The sequence below is a fragment of the Cibotium barometz genome, chromosome 32, assembly GCF_041138505.1.
Source record: "Cibotium barometz isolate CiBa-2024 chromosome 32, ASM4113850v1, whole genome shotgun sequence".
NCBI lineage: Eukaryota > Viridiplantae > Streptophyta > Polypodiopsida > Cyatheales > Cibotiaceae > Cibotium > Cibotium barometz.
Window position 1 is genome coordinate 11,127,333 of NC_141077.1, and position 24,433 is coordinate 11,151,765.

General features: G+C 36.0%; 1 protein-coding gene across 3 annotated transcripts in view; it reads right to left on the minus strand.

Moving 5' to 3' along the window:
• The window catches only part of LOC147619814 (uncharacterized), a 61,507-nt gene extending 59,351 nt beyond the window's left edge, over window positions 1–2,156 (minus strand). The window contains exons 1-2 of one of the 3 annotated variants that reach the window (XM_086825657.1): window positions 2,021–2,156; window positions 1,659–1,786 (exon numbers count right to left, since the gene is read on the minus strand). The gene's annotated coding sequence lies outside the window, so the exon portion shown is untranslated. Of the gene's footprint in view, window positions 1–1,658; window positions 1,845–1,925 lie in introns of those variants that run through there. The other 2 variants (XM_086825656.1, XM_086825655.1) reach the window with 2 other exon arrangements.
• Between the last annotated feature and the right edge of the window lie 22,277 nt (window positions 2,157–24,433).

The following is a 24,433-nucleotide window of genomic DNA, read 5'->3' on the forward strand; positions in this document are numbered from 1 at the left end:
AAGGTAGAAGGTAATGCATCACTCACATGCGGGAGTCAAACCCCTCCCTTAAGAGAACCAAACCTTCCTTCTATCACATAGTACACCGGGCATCTCAATGGGTAGTGGTGCTTAGTCTCTACATCCCTAGTCCATTATAGTCTGCATATCCACACATCTGATGGTGTGTCCTCTACTCTCCCACCCTCTATCCAGAGCCAGTGGAAAGACACCCTCATCTAAGCAATGGCAATCCTCATGGCATGGGACGTGTCCATATAGAAAATCAAGTTTTTCAATCAGGCCATCTTCCATAACTCTCAAGAAGTGCTTTTGAAGCTTGATGGGAAGCTCTGGAACAGATAGCCATGTCCAGCTTGTGTGAATCAAGCCAGGTCTAGTAGGAAAATAATGTGGTTGATCTCTTACGAGACAGGGTACTCACATGGGGAAGGAAATGCATTGTAGGTCAGCCAGATTCCCAGATTTCCCTCTTTTCCACGAATTTGTCAAACGCCTCTCTTTTCAAATAAAGGGAAATCCCCACTCCAGAATAAGGGCACTCTTTCTCAGATTGAGTTTTTGGATAGAGCACATCTGCAGCGCACTAGCAGACCCTAGACAACCATAGGTGGACATAGAGAACCTACATAAGGTCATAGATGATGCCCTGCACAGTCTAGATGGTATCTTATATTTCATGATATGAGCTAGATAGCTACTTTTTTGTAATCATATTGTTATCTTGTCTCTTCAAATGATCACTATAGCCCATGTAGCTAGTTGTTTTATTTTCTTTTTTCTATGATCCAGTTACCTCATGCAACTATTGTAACTCTCCTTGGTCCCATAGGCGGGTCTCTTGTAGACATTGAATACATCTCTCTCTCTCTCTCTCTCTCTCTCTCTCTCTCTCATATTGGCCTTTGAGAGCTTAACGCCGAATGCCCAAATATTTGTGCAAAATAAAGATGCCTTTGGAGATTTAAAGTTTCTAAAAATATATATAAGGTGTCAATTTGCTATTATTAGTAGGTAGCTACAAATTTAACAAAACAATGGAGCTTAGACATATATTTGATAGAATTACACCCCCCCCCCCACCACAAACACACACACATACATATTAAGCCTAATACTCAAGTAACTGCCAAAAATCATATCTTTCAGACCAAGCCATGAAATCAAAATTTGCAATCAGAAATATCTTTTGAAAAGATTGGGAAAAAGAGATTATATGAGGAGAATTCTCCATGAAAACAATGGCCACGGTATTTTTTCATTTGCGTCAACAGAAAATTTGTATGGATTTAAAATGCAAGCATTGTTTTAGTGAAGCTTATTTATTTATGATATCAATAAATTCCCTAATAGAATTGTCTAACTAGAGCCTGATTTACCTTAACCAATTATATCTTGACCAATTGGAATGCCCTACTGGGTTTTTCCTCATCGAGTAAGTCTAATGGTAATATCAATAAATTCCCTAATAGAATTGTCTAACTAGAGCCTGATTTACCTTAACCGATTTTATCTTGGCCTATTGGAAGGCCCTAATCTACTGGATTTTTCCTGTCTAATGGAATTGACCTAATCTGTGGTATGTGAGTCTTTGAGAGAGAGAGAGACAGAGACAGAGACAGAGAGAGAGAGAGAGAGAGAGAGAGAGAGAGACTCACTTGCAACAACGCTGCTTTTCTCTGCTTTGGTTTCTGCTACTCTGTGTGTGATCATCTGCTTTTCTGTCCTGCGCCCACTGCTTTTTGCCCTTCCCGACACATTTTCTGCCGTATCATTTTGTGATCACCTGTGCCGTACGTATGCCATTGCAACGGTTATTTAAATTTAGCGAGCCTTGACTAGTGTTTTTCAGTCATGACCTAATTAAGTACTTTTTTAAAAAAATTTGGGGAAGGATCAAATAAGAGTTTTTTTAAAATAATCACATCATGTTGAAGATTACGGAAAACCCAAAACCAGCGTCATATTCTCCAAAATGATAGGAAATTTTCAAGAGAGGAAAATTGAGAGCGAGATCCACCTTGCAGAAAGCGAGCGGAGAGAGAGAGAGAGAAAAAGCCTCTCTCTCTCTGTCTCTTTCTCTCACACACACAGAGAGAGGCTCTCTCTCTCTCTCTCTCTCACACACACACGTGCACACACTCCCTCTCTTTTCTTACACTTTCCGACACATAGAAGCGCTCTCTCTCTCACAAATATACACATATGTAAATATATAGTATATACAATATTATGTTTTAGATACATATACTTATATATAGACATATATACTTATACATATATACATGTATTTAAAAATATAAATACAAACATCAACATAATTTAATTAATTTTGATTAAATTTTAATGTGCATAGATGGGGTAATAAGCTGTGGCCACTTTTAAATATATAGATAGATATATCATACACACATCTAAACACACACACAAACAAACATATATGTGTGTGTATATATACATACATGTATGCATGTATCATACATGTATGTATGTATAAATGTAAATAAAAACACACACATGTATACACGTATATGCATATATATTTTTTATTTAATTTATATTTATGTTTATATTTTATCAAAATCTACTTTTTATTCTCTCTCTCTCTCTCTCTCTGTCTCTCTCTCTCTCTCTCCAGGTTTGCCCCATCTCACTCTCTCTCAAGCACATTCTACACATAGATGCAGATGTACGCACATGCATGTGTATACTCTCTCTCTCTTCAGGTTTGCCCCATCTCACTCTCTCTCAAGCACATTCTACACCACAGATGCAAATGTACGCACATGCATGTGTATTCTCTCTCTCTCTCTCTCTCTCTCTCTCTCTCACACACACACACACACACATGTACACACCACACATACACTAATGCAAACGCACACTCTATCCTCCCATACAAACTATCTCCTACATAGAAATTATCTGCCTCTCTCTCTCTCTCTCTCTCTCACACACACACACACACACACACACATGTACACACCGCACATAGACTAATGCAAATGCACCCTCTCTCCTCCCACACAAACTATCTCCTACACACACACATACATGCACACACACTCTCTCTCTCTTCACGCACACTCTCACATAGAAACTCTCTCTCTCTCTCTCTCTCTCTCTCTCTCTCTCTCTCTCACACACGCTTAAATAGATTTACACATATATAATTTTAATTAAATTTTAATGGTAGGGATCAGTGGTGGTGAGGTGTGCTCACTCTCAAATAAATGCATCTTATATGTAATGTCTCTCTCTCTCTCTCTCTCTCTCTCTCTCTCTCTCTCTCTCTTACACACACACACACACACATGTACACACATGCACATGTACTAATGCAAACACACACTCTTTCCTTCCACACAGTCTCACACATAGACTTCCATGTCTATGTCTCTCTCTCTCTTTCTCTCTCTTACACATACATTCATGCACACACACAAACATACTTCTTTCTCATGCACACGTGCTCTCTCTCTCTCTCTCTCTCTCTCTCTCACGTACCCACATGTAAATATATATTATCTATAATATTATATTTTATTATATTTAGAGACGTATATCTATATATACATGTGCATTTATAAAATAAATAAACACATATACACATATTTTTAATTAATATTAAATTTTAATACGTGGGGATGCACGATGATGTGTGTGTACTCTTAAATAAGTGTATCTTATATACAATGTCTTTTCTCTTCTCTTTTGCATACATATATGTGTGATTGTGTGTACACATACACACGTATGTGTGATTGTATACTGTCTTCAACACATGTGTCGTGCATGTGTCTTGATTGTGTGTATGTGTTAGTGTGTATTTATTGTGTGTGTGTGTACATGGTGTGTATGTTTTTATTTATGTGTATCCATAGCGAGTGTCTACATGTACGTGTGTGTGAGCATGTGAATATACTTGTGTGTACATCTATGTGTGTGCAAGTGCAGGTGCATATGTGTGTGTGAGTGTGTGCATGTCCATGTGTGCACATGTACTTGTGTATGTGAGTGTATTTATGTGCTTGTGTGCATGTATACACTTGTGTGTATATGTAAGCTTGAGTATGTGTGTAAGTGTGCATATCTCTATGTGTTGCACGTGTGTCCATGCATGCAAGTGTGTGTATGTGTGTTTGTATGCATGTGTGCACGTATCATGTGCTTGTGTCTGTGTGTGCATGAACATACATGTGTATGTGTCAACATACATATAAATCTATTTATATATACATGTTTACATACCTATAGATACACATACATACATAATATATATATGTGTGTGTATGTATATTCTCTCTCTTACACATGCACATAATACAATGTATTATATATATATATATATATATATATATATATATATATATATATATATATATATATATATATATATATATAATTGTGAGCCTCAATACATCTAGGCGTGTGGGAAAGAAACCCCCAAACACTTGTCTTCTCTTCTCCTTTCTCCTTTTCAAAAATTCTCCCTCGTAAAGGGGTGGTGGGGACTCTTCCTTGATGATAACGTTTTTGTTGGTGTTACAAGGGTTTTGAAGATGTTCTACGTGTTTGTTCTCCCTTCTCTATGGATGTATGGTGTTCTCCGTGTTTTACAAACGTGTATTGTCGTATGTTAGGTTAATCTTGCTGTCATGCAAATGTATGTTGTGCTCCCTTGTTTGCAAATGTATGTTGTGCTCCCTTGTTTGCAAATGCATATCGGTCTTGGGCGGACACATAGGTAGGGTGTTTCATTTGGTATCATGGCTTTAATTTCAATTATGAAAATTAGAGCGTAGCCCAATGTATTAATTTAGGTTCATTGAAGTGTTAGGTTAATTAAAGTGTAAATAGAGAGTTTATGTTAGAGAAAATGTGCATAAATTTATGTATGTGTGTTGCATAAATTAATGGTAATTAATCACCCATAGTGGAGCTTTTTATGCTTGATGAATGGTATTTATCAAAGGTTGTAACCTTAGAGAGTGTAACAAAGTTAAAAGGTCTCATGTAATTTGGGCCCAAGGCTAAATTAGTCAATATTAGATAATTTGGAAAATCTCATATTTTGGGAATCAATCACTCCAGTTAATTTTATATATATCTTGAACATGTCAACTCCAAATTTGTCGGGGATTGTAGATGTGAGATCCCATGTCCTCTCTGTGCATCAAATTCAGGAGAACTAGCAGAGCGGAAGTAGCAACCTTACGTGCAAGGCAGAGCTTCCCACTCGGGGCCTCACCCACGAATGTCCAGATAAGAGACTAATCCACCGGTGGCTCATCTAAAACCAAACCCGAAAAAAACTTCCCTCGCCCAGAAAGCATAGGCGATTCCTCCAGGAAAAATCTTCTAACGTAGTCAAGGGCCTAACTATCCTTTGTATTCTGACCGAGTCCATGGGTCACATAGCCGAATCAAAGGAGGAACTTGCACTTGGTTCATAGAGACCAACGCTTTTTTCCCCATCAAGAGGCACAGCCGTTGATTCTTTCCCATAGAACAAGGATTATCCTGTGACTTACTTCAACTATCGTAACTTGAATATAATTGAATTTTAGTATAGAAATCCATCAATCCAGCCTAACCCCATCCAATCCCATGGGTTAGCCAATCGTCCACCACTGTATCGATAGGATCCATTATAAAAAATTGGTTATGTTTTGTCCCGGGTACCAAGGAAAAGAGTTCCCAAGCTCCCTAGTCGGCTCTCATGTAAAACTTAAATAGACACACCACTTACGTACCAAATATGAAATTGCCTTTTCTTAGACTCAACTATCTTCAACCAAAACAGCATTGCAATAAAACCATAGTATTTCCATCATAATCCTCAGTATTCCAGTTTCAAGATCCAATTCCAACTTTTCCACTTTCCAATCATGAAATCCAATTTCCAATCATTCCTTCCTCGACATCCCTATGGCATCATCGGCAATGAGAACGCTCACCACCTGCTCACTCAAGGGCCGTTTCAATAGTCCCTAGGTCATAGTACCTAGGAATATAATCACATAAAATCCATATGGGCTCTCCATTGAAGATCAGCTAGATCAACCAACAGGATCCATGTAAAAGAGTCATGAACTCATCTATTGACCAGCAAGGCCAAACAACTAGATCCATGCCCGTGTTCAGAAAACAAACTCCAACTCATTTTTTTTTCTTCCTCGACGCACGTCTGGGTATCCTGGGCGACCCAGAGTCCAAGCACGGTATGGTTAGCACCATCTAGGTTCCTTCGCAGGTGACCTAACGCTTCACTCATAGGCCACTTTCTTGGTTCCTCATCCACGTATCGGAAGCTCACCATTTTAACCGAACCGAGGCTGGTTAAGACCTCGCCCGATCTTGCCACATGAGACGTCCTTCTTTGACTCTCCGTCGGCTTGTAACATTTCCACTTAGGTCCCCACAACCTCATTCCACAAGATAGTCAAAATGCTTCCTCCAGCATTCTTGACGTAAAACAATCTTTAAAAAATAGGTTTCACATACAAATACAATTTTCAAACAAAATTCCCATCTTTCCTCATTATTACACATCTTTTCACATCATTCCTCATCATCTCTTATCATGCCATATCATTCCTCGTCATCATCTCTATCATTTCTCATTATTCCATATCATTCCACGTCATTTCTCATTATTCCACATTTTTCTATATCAATTCACATCACATCCATTCACATCATCCCACATCAATTCACATCCATTCACATCATCCACACATCAATCCACATCAACCATACATCATCCACACATCACTCCTCGTCACTCCACATCATTCCACACATCCCACACATCACTTAATATCATTCCACATCATTCAACACATCCCACACATCACTTCTCATCACTCCACATCATTCCTCACATTCTATATCATTCCACACATCACTCCATATCAATCCACACATCACCCAGATCATCCCACACATCAATCCACATCATTCTACACCTCACTAACAGGATGGTCTCTTTTCGCTTTGAGCAAATCAGGTTTGATTATCAACTTTCCTTGATCTAGTTATCAGAATTTTTGTTCCACAATCAACACGGTTAAGAGTACAGTCACTCTACTTTTCACACTGACAGAGCTTCTAAGTCTCTGCCATTACTTAGCTCAGTTTAAAGGCAACTTTTTCTCGACTTAATTCAATTAAGTCTAAATTTCTGTTCTCTTTTGGATCCTCGATCCTTTCAAGAATTCCATATTCCTTTCTCAGGGAATCTAGGGATAAGCCAGTCACAATTATTTACGTTCATCCGACTATGCATGTTTCTGGTCTTTTCTCTGGGAAATCCTTTTCTCGTTTCAGAATGTACCCAAGATTCTTTTTTTCGAGAATCTAGATGTATACTTCACTTTTCCGAAAGTTAAATATGTTCGTGATTCCTCTCTTTGATTAAAATTTATCCATGATTTCTGAATGCATTCCAATGAATATTTTTTCCATTCTTTTTTCAATTTTCCCATAGTAAAATATGCTCAATATTCTTCTTTTTGAATAAAAGATTTATGCATACGACCTCATGGGATTTACAAAATCAATTATACCCATAATTCCTCTTTCTAATTAAAATTTTATCTATATTTTATCAATGCATCCCTATGAATATTTTCCCTTCTTTTCTCTATTTTCCCAAAATAACATATCATAGAAATTCTCTTTTAGCATAAAATATTTATGCACACCTACTAATTCATTTTTTTATCTAAATGAATTATATTCATAATCATTTCCATGATTTCTCATAAATTGAATGAATCTAGAAAATTTGTGCATAACCTTCTTTATTTTTCTGACAAATGAATAATGCTCAAAACTCCACTTTTAGCATAAAATCTATTATGCATAAATTCATTCTCTAATGATATAAATTTTTCCATTACTTTTTCACATTTTCTATAAAATGATAATACTCAAAATTCCACTTTTAATATAAAAATATTTATGCATAAATTTCATTTTCTAATGATAAAGATTTTTCCATAACTTTCCCATATTTTCTATGAAATGAGAATGCTCAAAATTCCACTTTTAGCATAAAAATTAATTATGCAAAAAAAATTCATTTTCTAATACTAAAATTTTTGCCATAATTTTCTCGCATTTTCTATGAAATGATAATGCCCAAAATTACACTTTTAGAATAAAATTTATTATGCATAAACCTTCATTTTCTACTGAAAACTTTTACCATAACTTTCTCGCAAAAAATGGTTAAAATAATACTTTTAACATAAAAATTAGTTTATTTAAGAAAATAAATACCCAAATATGACTTCCATATGAAAATAATTATAAGAATGTTAGCACAAGCTCTCTTTCACTTTAGAATGAATAAATATGAATTTTCTTAACATAAAACATGCATAAATGAATTAATCCTCATTTTAATTGGATTAAAAATCATAAAAATGCTTAATCTCCATCTCTAGCTTGTTAGGCCTAGAGTTTTGGTTAAGAAAATGAGATTAGGACTAAGATCTATCCTTCCAAGAAAGATTAATCCATAAAGATGAGTATTCTTACAAAAGAGAGATTTACAAATCCAAAAACATTACTTTTAAGCATAAAAGATAAGCATTAATCCATTGAAACAATAAAAGCATGGTTTTTAAGAAGAAACCATGGATTAAAACGTTTCCCAAGCATTAGAGGGGTTGGGAAGAAGATTACCATTTACAAGAGTAAAACACCTTGTTTAGGCTTACCCTTGGTTTTTGGCTTGATTCTTTAGGAAAATGTGAAGCCCTCAAAGAAGAAGCTTGGCCACCAAGTAAAGGAGGGTAATCTCCAAGAGAAAAAGAGGATTAGTAAAGCCCCAAAACTTCATAATGGAGAGGCAAGGTAGAGAGATAATAGAAATATACTAAACTAAAAATTTCACTAGCATACTCCAATATGAAAATACAAAGGATTGGGAGTCTATTTATAGGTGAGGAAGGCCATCAACCAAGTCCAACTAGGATCTAGAGGTTTTCGGCTTTAGTTTAATTCATTTTAGACAAGTTTTAGACTAGTTTTGCCCACTTTTTGAAGAGGAGAGAGGAGAGATGAAATATCTAGTCACTTTATGATATTTTTTAATTAAAAAATACCCCTTTGATGTGATTTCTAGGCGCCTCCTTCATGAGCCCCCTTTCTCCATCCTGAGGTGTCAAAAAATCTATTTTTTTACTAAAAAACCTCGTCTTTTAACTAATAAACACAGTACTAGTCAACTTTTCATCTTATGTGAGAATTTACTCATTTTTGGGAGATTTTTCTTTTATTCTTGCATTTTTGTTATTCCAACACTTGGATTAATCTTATTGGTCCTTTAGAGCACTCTTTGGACCTTAATAAAAAAAATTCATAAATTATGCACCCCTAGGCCAAGATGTCCAATACACATATTCAATTGATTTCTAATGCACATTGGAAAACTCTTTTTGAACTTCTGTTTCAAGGGATCTCTTCCTATTAACTGGGAGAAAATACTTATCCAAAAATATTTCAAAACTGTATTATCTCTCTAGAATATTTTCTCTCTCTAGACCAAAACAGGGTAAAACAAGATCTTTTTCCATTTCTGAGGGGGGATGATTACGAGAGACTGAAGGGAAGGTTCTCACACCTTTGCATCTCAAAAGCTGGAGAGAGGAATCTTACAATAAATCTAGATTCTACTCTTCAAGGTCTTTCAAATGATATGTCACATGAGGGGGTTTTGACAAAATTTTGGACAAGTTCACCATGATCCCATTTTTCAAATGGGAATGTGATTTTTCCCAAATTATGTCCATGGACACATTAAAGTGTAATGTGAAAAGGGGGGTCTTGTATACAAGTAGACATAAGCGTATTTTGAGCACTAATCACTTACTAATGGAAAAGTACCATTCTTCTCTCTAAACCTAGGCTAATCTCTCTAAGCTAGGCTAATCCAAGGTTAATCCAAGCTAAGTTAGGCTAATCTAGATGTAGCTTTCTTTCATTGGTATCAAAGCTCTTGTTTTTGATCCATTTCAATTAATTTTCTGGCCTTCCCCAAACCTAAAAATTAATTCTTTGGTTTTCCATTAATCTTGCCACACGAAATCTTGAGAAATTACATTTTGCTAATTTTCTTGGTCATTTTGGAAGCAAAACTGGCCATATATTGATAAGTTTGGGCTTATCTTTGGCACTTTCTTGATTTTCAAAATTTTATGTAATTTTCGTGCATCATTTTGAGCCTTTTTCCTGCAAACCCTGGCTTCCATAGGAGCAAACCTCTTGTTATGAGCTCTTGTCTACAATTTGTGAGCTTTTCTAACCTCTCCAAGTTGTTCATCTTCTCTCCCAAGCCTCACAAGAAGCTAGCGAGGCGACGATTTCTACATGGGGCTAGAGTCCAAATTGTTAAGATTACATACAATGGTAGCAAGTGGAATGCATTTGATGCTTAGTAATATTGTGAATGGCTTCTCAAAGACTTCAATCAAGTGATTTGCTAGCTTGAACACATTGGTGAGTTTGCTTGGTTACCTATGGGCTGAAATTACATGTATTTCCATAAATTTTTATCAAGAAACCAAGAAAATGACATTGGCTTTGGGTAAAACCTTGATGATTCATCATAAGGGCAAGCTTGGCCACATTTGTGAACCCTATTGATTAAGAAATAACTCCATTGAAGCTTCATCCATAGTTTCTTGATTCCTAAGGTTTCTTGCAAGCTTGCCATTGCCATGGAAGCTATATGCTCACATATGTTATATGGATTTGATTTGCGAATTGAATTAATATACTCGGAGAATGGTAGATTGATGCTTAATGGATGCACTATGATTACTTGGGATTATATATGATGTGGATGGTTTTGCTTCTTGTCATTTTAGCCTATGTGTAAGAGGCTTTGAATGGATTGCTTGATGGAAGCAAGTGTTATGCCTTATGAGATGAGAATTATGAAATGAGCATGAGTACATGCAACACAACCTAAGAGGGAGCTTAAGAAAATGGGATGCATATATGTCTTACAGCTTTGTAGCATTAAGGAAAAGGACAAAGTTATGCATAAAAGATTGTTAAAGGAGTATGACGATGTGTTTCAAATGCCAAAGTGCTTGCTGCCAAAACAAGAGGTAGACCATGGGATAGAGCTTGAGCCACACACCAAGCCCGTTAACAAACCACCCTATATATTGTCAAAAGCGGAGAAGGATAAAGTGGCGATGCAAGTGCAAGAGCTTATGGACATGGGATGGGTTGCTCTTAGCCAATCACCTTTTACATCACCCGTACTCTTGGTCAAGAAGAAGGACATAATTTTTTACATGTGTGGACTATAGGGATTTGAATAACTCTACAATCAAGAATAGATTCCCTATTTCAAGGATTGATAACTTGCTTGATGAGTTGAAGGTGCATGTTTCTTCTCCAAGATTGATTTGAGATTGAGGTATCACCAATTAAGAATCAAAGAAGGTAATGGGTACAAGATGGTGTTTCGAACCAAGAGGGGTCTCTACCACTATTTGGTTATGACATTTTGGTTATGTAATGCGTCCCCTTTCTCTACAAATGGGTGCTCAATTAGGGAAAATGTGGACTCATTTTTGGGCCCTCTAAGAAATGCCAAGTCATCATTCTATTATGAAAAGGGGGATCGTGGATAACTCTATCCATAGTACCTCAAAACTATATCATGTAGCATATCATTGGAAAGATCTTGATGAGAGGATTCTAACACACCAACCTCCGACAAATTTTGAGTTTTTATGCTCAAGTTATGGCCTCCCCACTAAAAAGTAACCTCAAAAGTTTCGTAAAAACGGAAGCCTCACCCTCGTTGGTCCTTATGGAATATTCCCTAGAATCTCAAAGAGTTTAAAAGGCCCAAAAGTGAGTCCAAATTTTTCCTAATTGCATATTCTTTGATGATATTTTGATATATAGCAAGGGAGAGAAAGAGCATTTAATGCATGTAAGGGCTATTTTGGATGCCTTAAGGGCTAAGAATTGATATGCAAAGGAGAGTAAGTGTACATTTATGGCACAAAAGGTTGAGTATCTTGGACATATAGTGAGCAAGAAAGGCATTATGGTGAATCCCAAGAAGGTGGAACGTGTTAAGAGAGCCCATGCCTACAAATACCACTCAATTGAGGGATTATTGGGCTTGCTATCATTCTATAGGAGGTTCATTAAGTGATGTGCTTATATCAGGAGATAGCATAGGTTGAGACAAAAAATATTGGAGCACTCTATAGTCACTCTTCACAAAGAAGTGACTCCCATAGAAGTAGTGATGCCACTTCTTTATTGCATGAAGTATTACTAACACCTCTTGATCATAGAAATGCATAGTCATCTCTTTTTCATCAAGCTTTCGACTCTCAAATGCAATTACTCCATGAAACAAAATACCTCAATTCCTCTTCCACATGCATCAGTTGGAGCCATAAATGGCTTTGTGAAGTCTGGGCATATAAGTATGGGGGCTGATGTGAGCATCCCTTGACCTCTTGGAAGCTTTCATCTGCTATGGCATCCCAAAAGAGAGCCTCTTTCTTAAGCTTATCGATAAGAGGAGTGGTAAGAAAAGAAGATGGGTGGCTACATTACAAAACTATGATTTCAAAATCTCTTACATAAAAGGGAAAGAGAATGTTGTGGCAGGTGCATTGCCACATATGTGGGCATGTACATGCATGGGAATTTTGGAGGTACATAAAGATTGGATATTGGATATCCAAGAGGAATACTTATTAGATAAGGAAGTGGCACCAATGTGGCAAAATTACAGCAAGGGTCCCATGATGATTTATTGCATTTGAGCTTTGTAGTGGGGACTCATTTACTACAAACACAAAGTCTACCTTGTGCCTACATCGAGCTATAAGAAGAGGGTGTTAGAAGAGATGCATTCTTTAAAACAATCTTCTTAATGAAACCATAGTATCACTGATCATAATCCTCTAAAATATTTAGCTTGAATTCCAATTTATAATCATTCCTTCATCGGTGTACCTATGGCATCATTGGTAACCAGAACACTCACCACCTGTTCACTCAGGGGCCTTTTCAATAGTTCCTAGCTCATAGTACCTGGAAATATAATCACATAGGAAAAATCCAGATGGACTCTCCATGAAGATCAGCAAGATCAACTAACAGATCCATATAAAAGAGCCATGGACTCATCCGTTTTGAGGACCAGCAAGGCCAATCAACCAGATCCATACCCAAGTTCAGAAAACAACTCTAACTCCTTATTCCATTTTCTTCCCCGACGCACGCGTGGGTATCTTTAGTGACCCAGAGCTCGAGCACCGTATGGTCAGCATCCTCTAGGCTCCTTCGCAGGTCACCTAGCGCTTCACTCATAGGCCGCTTCCTTGGTCCCTCATCCATCGTACCGGAAGCTTACCATTTAAATTGAACTGAGGCTGGTCAAGACCTCGACCTTGCTACGCGAGACGTCCTCCGTTGACTCTCCGTCAGCTATTTGCAACTTTATCACTTAGGTCTCCCATGACCTCATTCACAAGATGGTCAAAATGCTTCCCCAGCATTCTTGACATAAAACATTTATTTAAAAACAGGTCATAAATATAGTTTCTAACAAACTCTCATCTTTCCACATTGTTCCACATCATTTCTTGTTATTCCACATTCTTCTAAGTCAATTCACTTTGCTTATTCCACATCCAGTCATATCTATTCCCATCATCCTTTATCCATTCTCATCTAATCACATCATATTACATCTCATCACATCTATCCACATCACATCACATTCATCCACATCACATCTCATCACATCCATTTACATCTATTCAGATCCTTATCACATCACATCACATCCATCCTCATCACATCTCATCCATTCACATCTACTCATATCCACATCACATCACATCCATTCACATCACATCTCATCCATTCACATCTACCTAGATCCACATCACATCACATCCATTCACATCACATCTCATCCATTCACATCTACCTAGATCCACATCAAATCACATTCATCCACCTTACATCTCATCCATCCATTCACATTACATCACATCCATTTATATTCATTCAGATCCACATCTCATCACATCACATTCACATCCATTTACATCTCATCATATCATATTTACATCACATCACATCCATTCACACCTACCCAGATCCACATCACATCCATTCACATCACATCACATCCATTCACATCTACCCAGATCCACATCACATCCATTCACATCACATCACATCCATTCCCATCTCATTACATCACATTCACATTACACCACATCCATTCGGATATCATCACATCACATTCACATCCATTCACATCTCATCGCATCCATTCACATCTCATCACACCCATTCACATCCATCACACCCATTCACATCTCATCACTCCCATTCATATCCCATCACACCCATTCACATCCATCACATTCATTGCATCCACATCACATCACATACATTCCATCCACATCTATCCCTATCACATCACATTCATTCCATCCATATCACATCACATTCATTCCATCCACATCACCACATTCATTCCATTCACATCACATTCATCCACATCCATCCATTCATTCACATTCACATCTAGCCATTCATCCACATCCATCCATTCATTCACATTCACATCTAGCCATATCCATCCATTCATTCACATGCACAACTATCACTTCACAACTCATTCTCATCCATTTACATCACATCACATCCATTCACATATCATCACATTCACATCGACATCTATTTACATCACATCACATCTCATTACATCCACTCACATCTTATCACATCACATTCACATCTTCTCACATCGCATTCACATCTCCTCTTACCACATTGACATCTCATCTAATCACATCGCATCCATTTACATTCATTCAACTCCACATCACATCTTATCACATCCACTTTTTAGTACCGTTTTTTAACTTTCGATACCGATAGGACTTTTCTAAGTTTTTGCTAATTGCTTGGCCTAGCTAAATGTACTTTTTCTCGATCCCATTGAATCTACGTATCAAAGTGTTGTTGAAGGTTTAAAAAGGGAAAAATAAACCTTATCAAAATTGAATAGTAAAAACTCAGAAAGAGCATTTACATATTGTATTTTCATTCCTTAAGCTTCATTAATGAGAACTAAATCTAAACTTCCGTTTACTCATTGGATCCTCGATCCTCCCTGGGATTCTAGATTTCCTTTTTCTGAATAAGAATTATCCAAGTTTTCTCGATGGATATTTTCATATTCTTTCTCAAATTTCTCAAGTAAGTTATATTGAATATTCTTCTTTTTGAGTAAAAGATTCATGGGATTTACAAAAATCAATTCTACCCCTATTTTCCAATAAAAATAAAAATACTCAAAATTTCACTTTTGATAAATACTCATAATTTGAATTATGCCAAAAATTTCTCTTTTATCATTTAATTACTTGGATCTCCAATATCATGGGAATTCCTCTTTTTGCATAAAAATAAATTTACCAAAAATTTCTCTTTTCTTATAATCAATTGATTATGCATAACTACAAAAAATTTATTTCCCATGAATATGATGAAAATCATTCTTTTTGCATAGGATGTCCAATCCTAAAATATGATAGGAAGTCCTCTTTTAGCATTATGTATAAAAACAAGATATGTATTATTTTCTGAAAATTTTACCATAGCTTCGCTGCTATTTTACTGATAATTCTCAAATTTTCCTAAAAGAGTAAAAGCTTGTAACGGAGAGTCCAGAGTGATACTGTTTTGTGAGAAACAAGGATTGAATGGAATTTTTGAGTTATGACATGTGTTGATAGTAGTTCCTCTTTTATACTTAAAATCAAACTATGAATTTAAATCATAATTTTAACTATAATTATAAACATAACTATGATTATCCCACTAGATTAAGCTAATTTCAACATTCCTCTTTTCTTAAATTGTTAGGATAATCCATTTCTCATTTAGAATGAATTAAAGTAGTTTTTAACTACTCATAAACAATCTAAAAGAATTTATCATTATTTTAATAGCTCAAAATCATGAAAATATCATTTTCTTAATCTCTACCTCATCAAGCCTAGAGTTTAGCTTTGAATTAAGAGACTATCATTGAGAATCATCCTTTTCCAAGGGATTTAGCCATAAAGATGGCTATTCTTTTAGAGAGAGAGATTTACTTAAAGAAAGCATTACAATAAGTATAATAATTAACTTTCTCTTAATTAAATATTAAGACTTTTAGGGAAAGCTTGATTTGAATCAAAACAATCATTTAGAAAGCTTCTCAAGCTTGAGAGGGGTTGAGAAGAAGAAACTTATTGAGAAAATTAGAAAAAACCATTAAAAATCGATTTTGCCTCCAAGTTTGGCTTGATTCTCTAATTGCAGTGAAGCCCCCGACCAATCAATTGGTCGACCAAGAGGAGAAGAGAAACTCCAAGAGTTGTTGTAGAGAGAGAGAGCTCCAAGCTCCCAAGAGAGAGAAAAAATTAAGGGATAATAGAAAATATGATTATTTTAATATAATACTGGCATGGTATAGCTCCAATATCCAATTACAAATGACTGAGGGTCTATTTATAGGTGAGAGAGGCCACTAATCAAGTCCAACTGGGTTCTAGAATTTTCCAGGTTCAGTTTGACTCAATTTGCACAAGATTTGGACCAGTTTGGCTCCCTTTTTTATTTGGTTTAATCCAGGAGAGAGGAGAGATGAAAATATCATAATTTTTTTGAATTAAAAACCCTTCCACACATGTGAAAAAGGTGCCTACTTCAAGAGTCCCCCTTTCCTTACCAAGGTGTCAAAAATGCATCATTATTTTAAAATATCTTATTTTTTTTAGTAATATCTCTTAATTTTTAACTAATAAACCTTGTACTCAGTCAACTCTTCATCTTATGTGAGCATTTACTCATTTTTGGGTATTTTCTTTTATTCTTTTGGATTTATATCATCCCAACACTTGGATTAATCCAATTGGCCCATTGGAACCTTAATTGGACCATAATCCAAAAATTTATGAAAATGTAGACCCTTAGGCTAAGGTCCCTTATACCATTTTCAATTAATTCCTAATGCACATTGAAAAGTTCATTTTGAACTTCTGTTTCAGGGGAATCCATTTTAGACACTAGGAGGATTTTTATATCCAAAGATATCTCTATTTTGGATTATCTCTCTCTAGGCCAAAACAGGGTAGAACATGATCTTTCTTCTATTTCAGAGAGGGAAATAATTATAAGAGCAGAAGGGGAGGTTCTTATACCTTTACTCCTCAAAATCTAGAGGGAGGAATCTTACATCCTACCCCACTTAAAAAATGCGAGATGTCCTGACCTCGCAGAGCTGGAGGATAAACTCTTTCACCTTAAGATCCAATTGATTCTGGGGTTCCTTATAGTCTGGTCAACCCACATAGAATCCGGGATAAAGATCCCTTCTACAAGAAGAACATACAGAACTCATTATTATCAGAGAACAATTCATTCAAAACATACATAACATTCATATTCTTAACACAATAATGGTCCATTAGACCGAAAATTCCATCTGAACATTCCCCACGAAAATTTTAGTTATGCAAGTTCTCAATTTGTCATTCCTTAGTTAGATCCACTGGATCAAAGGTCAAACATCAACAATCTGTCACAGCACAATCCACTAATCTCATAGTGATCTGGTGAAAGTTATAATCATCTTCCAGTTACTACCATCATCACTAGGATTCGTCCCATTCATCCTCATTGTGGCTTTGTATCATAATAGTTGAGAATAAACTTACTAAGCTCATTTAATGGTTTTGGAACCAAATTGGTTTGGATTAAATAAATTGTGTGTAAATGGGCTATGTGTTGGAGAGAGAGAAGAGAGATAATAGTTCTCTCTTTAGAGAGGAGAGATAATAGTTCTCTCGTTAGAGAAATTCAATTTATGAAGGAGAGAATAGATAAAACTTTTTAGATTCTGTATATCTACGCATTGAATTCTATTTGAGTGATGTCCAAAGAGTGTAACTATGTATGTCCTATGTGATTTACTTTTGTAAGATCCCTGTCCCCACCGCGCAACGAATTCAGGGGTGCTAGCACAGCGAAAGTAGCACTTTTTGCGTGGGGTAGGGTCCCACACTACTCGGGCCTCGCCCACGGATATTCGGACAAGAGACTAATCCATCTGTTCTTCCAAAACCGAACCCGAAAAAAACTTCCCTTGCTCGGAAAGCACGAGCGATTCCTCCAGGATAAATTTTTCTCTAACGTAGTCAAAAGCCTTAACTAACTGAACTGAGCTGACCAAACCCGTAAGTCCCATAGTCAGATCAGGAAAAAGATTGCACTTGGATCATAGAGACCAACGCTTTTTTCCTCATTGAGAGGCACAGCCATTGATTCTTTTCCATAGAACATTTTTTGTCCGGGATTTACTTCATCTATCATACTATAACAAAATTGAGTCTCAATTTAGGGATCCATCAGTCCAGCCTAACCCCATCCAGTCCCGTGGGTTAGCCAACCGCCCAACCACTGTAGTGATGGGATCCAATTAAGAATTTGGTTAGGTTTTGTCTCGGGTACCAGGGAAAAGAGTTCTGAGGCCCCTTAGTCGGATATTCATGCAAACTTAAAACTAGTCAAACCACTTACACACCCAATATAAAGTTGCCTTTTTCACAAAATCGGCTATCTTTAAAAAATAATCTTTTAATGAAACCATTGTCACTGATCATAATCCTCAAAATCTCCGGTTGAATCCTTATTTCCAATCATTCCTTCATCGATGTACCTATGGCATCATTGGCAACAAGAATGCTCACCACCTATCCACTCAGGGGCCTTTTTGATAGTTCTTAGCTCATAGTAGTAACCGGCAATATATTCACATATCAAAAATGGAATCTCCATTGAAGATCAGCAAGATCAACCATGGATCCATATAAAATAGCCATGGACTCATCCATTGAGAACCAACAAGGTCACAACCAGATCCATTCCCGAATTCAGAAAACAACTCTTACTCCTTGTTCCAATATCTTCCAGGATGCATGTGTGGGTATCGTCGGTGACCCACAGCCCGAGCACCGTATGGTCAGCACCCTCTAGGATCCTTCGCAGACCTAGCGCTTCACTCATAGGCCGCTTCCTTGGTCCCTCATCCACCGTACTGGAAGCTTACCATTTTAATGGAACCGAGGCTGGTCAAGACCTCGACCGATGACCTTACTACGCGAGACGTCCTCCAATGACTCTCTGTCAGCTATTGCAAATTTATCAGATTAGGTCTCCAAGACCTCGGCTGACCTTGCTACGCGATACGTCCTCCAATGACTCTCTGCTGTCAGCTATTGCAAATTTATCAGATTAGGTCTCCACGACCTCATTCAAAAGACGGTCAAAATGCTTCTCCAGCATTCTTGACATAAAACAGTCGTTTAAAAACAGTTCAAAAATACAGTTTCTATAACAAACTCTCGTCTTTCCACATTGCTCCACATCAAAGCACATTAATTAATTCCAAAACCATTTCATAAGTATTCCTATTCTCATCCAATCACATCATTTTCATCTCATCATATCTTTCCTCAATTTATCCTCATCAGATCTCATCCATATCCACATCTCATCACATTCATTCACATCTCATCCATTCAGGCCACATCACATTCATTCACATCTCATCCATTCAGACCACATCACATTCACTCACATCTCATCCATTCAGACCACATCTCATCCATTCAGACCACATCACATTCACTCACATCTCATCCATTCAGACCACATCACATTCACTCACATCACATCTCATTCATTTTACCTCACATCTCATTCATTTTACCTCACATCTCATTCATTCACATCTATCCTGATTCACATCACATCACATTCATTCATATCCATCACATTCAATTTCATTCATAACCATCACATTCATTCATAACCATCACATTCATTCTCATCACCATTCACTTTCACTTTCATTCATAACCATCTCATTCATTCTCATCACCATTATACCACATCACTTCTATCCACATCATATCTCATTCATACACATCTCATCTCATTCATCCACATCCATCCAATCGTTCTCATCTCATTCATTCTCATCCACATCCATCCAATCGTTCTCATCTCATTCATTCTCATCACCATTATACCACATCACTTCTATCCACATCATATCTCATTCATCCACATCCATCCAATCGTTCACATGTATGACTACTCGCATCTATCCATACATTCATATCTATCACTTCACATCCACATATATTCATGTCACATCTCATCTCTTTACATCACATCACATTCTTTCACATACACATCTATATCCATTCTTTCACGTACATCCACATCCATTCTTTCACATACTCATTCACATCCATTCTCCTCATACACATTCACATCCATTCTTCACATACACATCCTTATCCATTCTTTCACATACTCATTCACATCCATTCTTCACATACACAACATTCACTCACATCTCATATCATTCATTTACATTCTGATTCACATGACATTACATCTCATCCATTCATTCACATTTATCTTATTCACATCACATCTCATCACATCTGATTCACATTCACATTTATCTGATTCACATCACATCTCATCACATCTATTCACATCACATCCATCACATCCATCACATCACATCTGCTTCATTTCATTGGGACAATAAGCCGATATATGCCCTTCTTGCTAACAATGATAGCATGTAACTAGACCTTGTGGCCTAAAACAATTTACCACCCATTCCAGGCTCATTCCAAGGTTCCCAAAGTTTCTGCTGAAAGGAGGTCCTTGTTGCATATTTTTGCTATTTCCATGATTAGACGTCCTTGGCATAGGAGGTCAGCCTTGTGTAGGTAAACCTCATTGCGTAAATAGTTGTGATAGTGGGCCTATCTTTATTTTACAAGCTACATTGTTCCTCTCTTAATTCAATGGATAATTCTTACCTTAATAAGCTATGGGAAACTTAATGGCGTCTAAGCTCGTATCTCTGAAGAGACTCTAAACTATGCTAGTGGTTGCTAGCTCCACTCATTTGGCTCCAAGTGGTTGTTAGCTCCACGCCTTTGCCTCCTCCTCAAGTTGTCACATCATGAGGTTACCTTTCTTCATACAAGGACACTCACTCCTCTCTACTCTCACACTCATGAACACAAGCATAAGAGGAATATGCACCAAGAATGTATCTCTCTCTCCTCTCAACTCTCTCTCTCACACCATAGACACATGAGAGCAATGAGATAAGGGTAAACTTAATTGGCACAAAGAGGGTTTGTGTCTTGCATTATGAGAATATTGTTATTTATACAATTGGCCCTTATTCACACTTGGGTGCCCAAAACTTAATGAAAGATGAACTAAAATATTACAAGATACAATTTTGTGGCATTCCCAACCCATTATCATAATCACAATGTTTATAGTGTTGTTTCTAGACACTTATTGTTGGGATATCTCTCTTATGTAATGGGAGAGATACTAGGTTAACCGCAAAATGGGATTAACATCCCCCCTTCCTTATGGAGATTCCTTACTTGGAATCTATTGCTACCAGGGTTTTCTACCCTAGATATTCTTTGTAGCGGCCCTTTTTGGTCTAGAGTACACGAAGAGTTCTTTGAAGAAATGACCGCTAGAAGTTTGTGTGAATCATATCCTCAAATGTTGTATACATGTATGAGGGCAAACACCGATGATAATATTACATTATGCTAGTGTTGGAAGGCTTGATGTTGAGGTCAAATTGCATCCCTTTGAGTTGTAGGTGTGGACATAATTATCTCGAATTTTAATAAGAAGGATGATTAGCTTGAAGATCTGCACTGTGGCCACGACGGCCGCCTTCCAGCATGTACGGCAGTGGACATAATCATCTCAAATTTTAATAAGAAGGATGATTAGCTTGAAGATCTACAGTGTGGCCATGACGGTGGCACGATCAGGGACACTATCAGGGATCGCATTCGAGGCATGTACGGTAGTGAGAATAAATTACATTTTCTTTTTGAGACTGTCAAATTGACTATGCTCAAGGTAAGGAAAGTTGATGATGAAATGTGAATCTCGACTAGCAGGTCGTCAGAACGAGATCTAGTAACAGATTATAATAATTTTCTTGTCATCATACATATATATATCTTCCAAGACATACGCATGGGTGTCCTAAGCACCGCGAGCCCCTGCATCGCCTGGTAAGAACCCTCCAGGATCCTCCTTAGGTGTCCTGGCACTTCACTTAGGGACCGCTTCGCGGCCCTCGCCCATCGTATCGGAAGTACACCATTTTTCACCATACGTAGGTTGGTCAAGACCTGGGCAGGTTTTTGCCACGTGAGAACCGAGCTTCCCTTAGAAAAACACATTTACCAAATACTCCCTCCAGCATTCTGGCGTAAGACTAAGCCAGTCCTTTAAGAAAACAGGGTTTCTATGCAAGTTTTCAATTTTGATTTTCTTTTGAATATAATGGGTATATCTTAAATCTGTATCCCAATACTTCTAGATCATAGGTCTAAAATTCCAACAGAATTTCTTGAATTCTATAACCTTGATCCTCAAATCAGAATCAAGGGTCTTAACTTGATTTCAGATTCGGTGGGTGATTTGAGTGAAATTTTTCTGAACTGGTCACATCGTCTTTTCTTGAAACTGACGAAGGAGATTAAGTCTTGGTCATAGTCTGATTCAGGGTTTGAGTCTAGAAAGATTCTCCTTGAACTAACTTTCTCAAAGGGTAATATTTCAATTACTACTTTATTGAATTTCATTCATTGAGTATTTTGCTTAACTGAATTTAAAACTAATCATTGAGTATTTTGCTTAGCTGAATTTAAAACTAATCATGAATTCCTATGAGGAATAAATTAATCATTTATCTAAAATTTTGACTTTGATAGTTTTCTGAGTTTTCTCATTACCATCCTAGAGAATATGAAACGGTAGCATTTTCTCTCAACAAAGTATTGACTTATTTATTTACCAATATTCATGGGATTTAAACATAGGATTAAAGAGAACTCTTATTTTGATATAAAAATTCTGTATACATCTATTTATGCATAAAATCCAACTTCTATGGAAATAACACTTTTATATAAAAGAAAATCCTTTTATGCATCTATTTATGTAAAAAAAATCAATTTTGATGAAAGTAACACTTTTATAAATAAAAAAATTTCTTTTATGCATCATTTTATGTATAAAAATCAGTATTGGTGAAAGTAACACTTTTATAATAAAAAAATCTTTTATGCATCATTTATGCATAAAAATCAATATTGGTGAAAGTAACACTTTATAATAAAAAAATCAATATTGGTGAAAGAAACACTTTATAATAAAAAAAATCAATATTGGTGAAAGTAACACTTTATAATAAAAAAATTCTTTTATGCATCATTTTATGCATAAAAATCAATATTGATGAAAGTAACACTTTTATAATAAAAAAATTACTTCCAATATGCATCTTTCTATGCATAGAATTTAAATCTAATGAAAATCACTCTTTTATAATAAAAAAATAACCAATATGCATCTTTCTATGCATAGAATTTAAATCTAATGAAAATCACTCTTTTATAATAAAAAATAACCAATATGCATCTTTCTATGCATAGAATTTAAATCTAATGAAAATCACTCTTTTATAATAAAAAATAACCAATATGCATCTTTCTATGCATAGAATTTAAATCTAATGAAAATCACTCTTTTATAATAAAAAAATAACCAATATGCATCTTTCTATGCATAGAATTTAAATTTTAATGGAAATCACTCTTTTATGATAAAAAAATAACCAATATGCATTTTTCTATGCATAGAATTTAAATCTAATGAAAATCACTCTTTTATAATAATAAAAAATAACCAATATGCATCTTTCTATGCATAGAATTTAAATCAAATGAAAATCACTCTTTTATAATACAAAAATAACCCATATGCATCTTTTTATGCATAGAATTTAAATTTTAATAGAAATAACACTTTTATAATAAAAATATTTCTACTATGCATTTTTCTATGCCTAGAATGAAAATAACACTTTTAGAATACACAAATGGTGGGGATTATCCTTTTTGAATAATAAAAGATAAAACTTATTTCACAAAATTTAAGAAAATTTTGCCATAACCTCCTTTGTATGGCTGACCATTTTTCAAATTTTTCTATCCTCAAGTTACTTAAAAATTATCCCAAATGGTTTAAAGCATTCTAAACTAATCAAATTCTACTTTTAAAAGAGAAACAATATGAAAAGTTTAATTCTAACAATTTGATTACTTATCTAGGATAAAGAAAGGCTAAATTTAAGAATGAAGAGAGGGGGAAAGCCTTTCCAACAAGGCATAACATCATTTTTTCATTTTAAATAAAATAAAAATTAAAA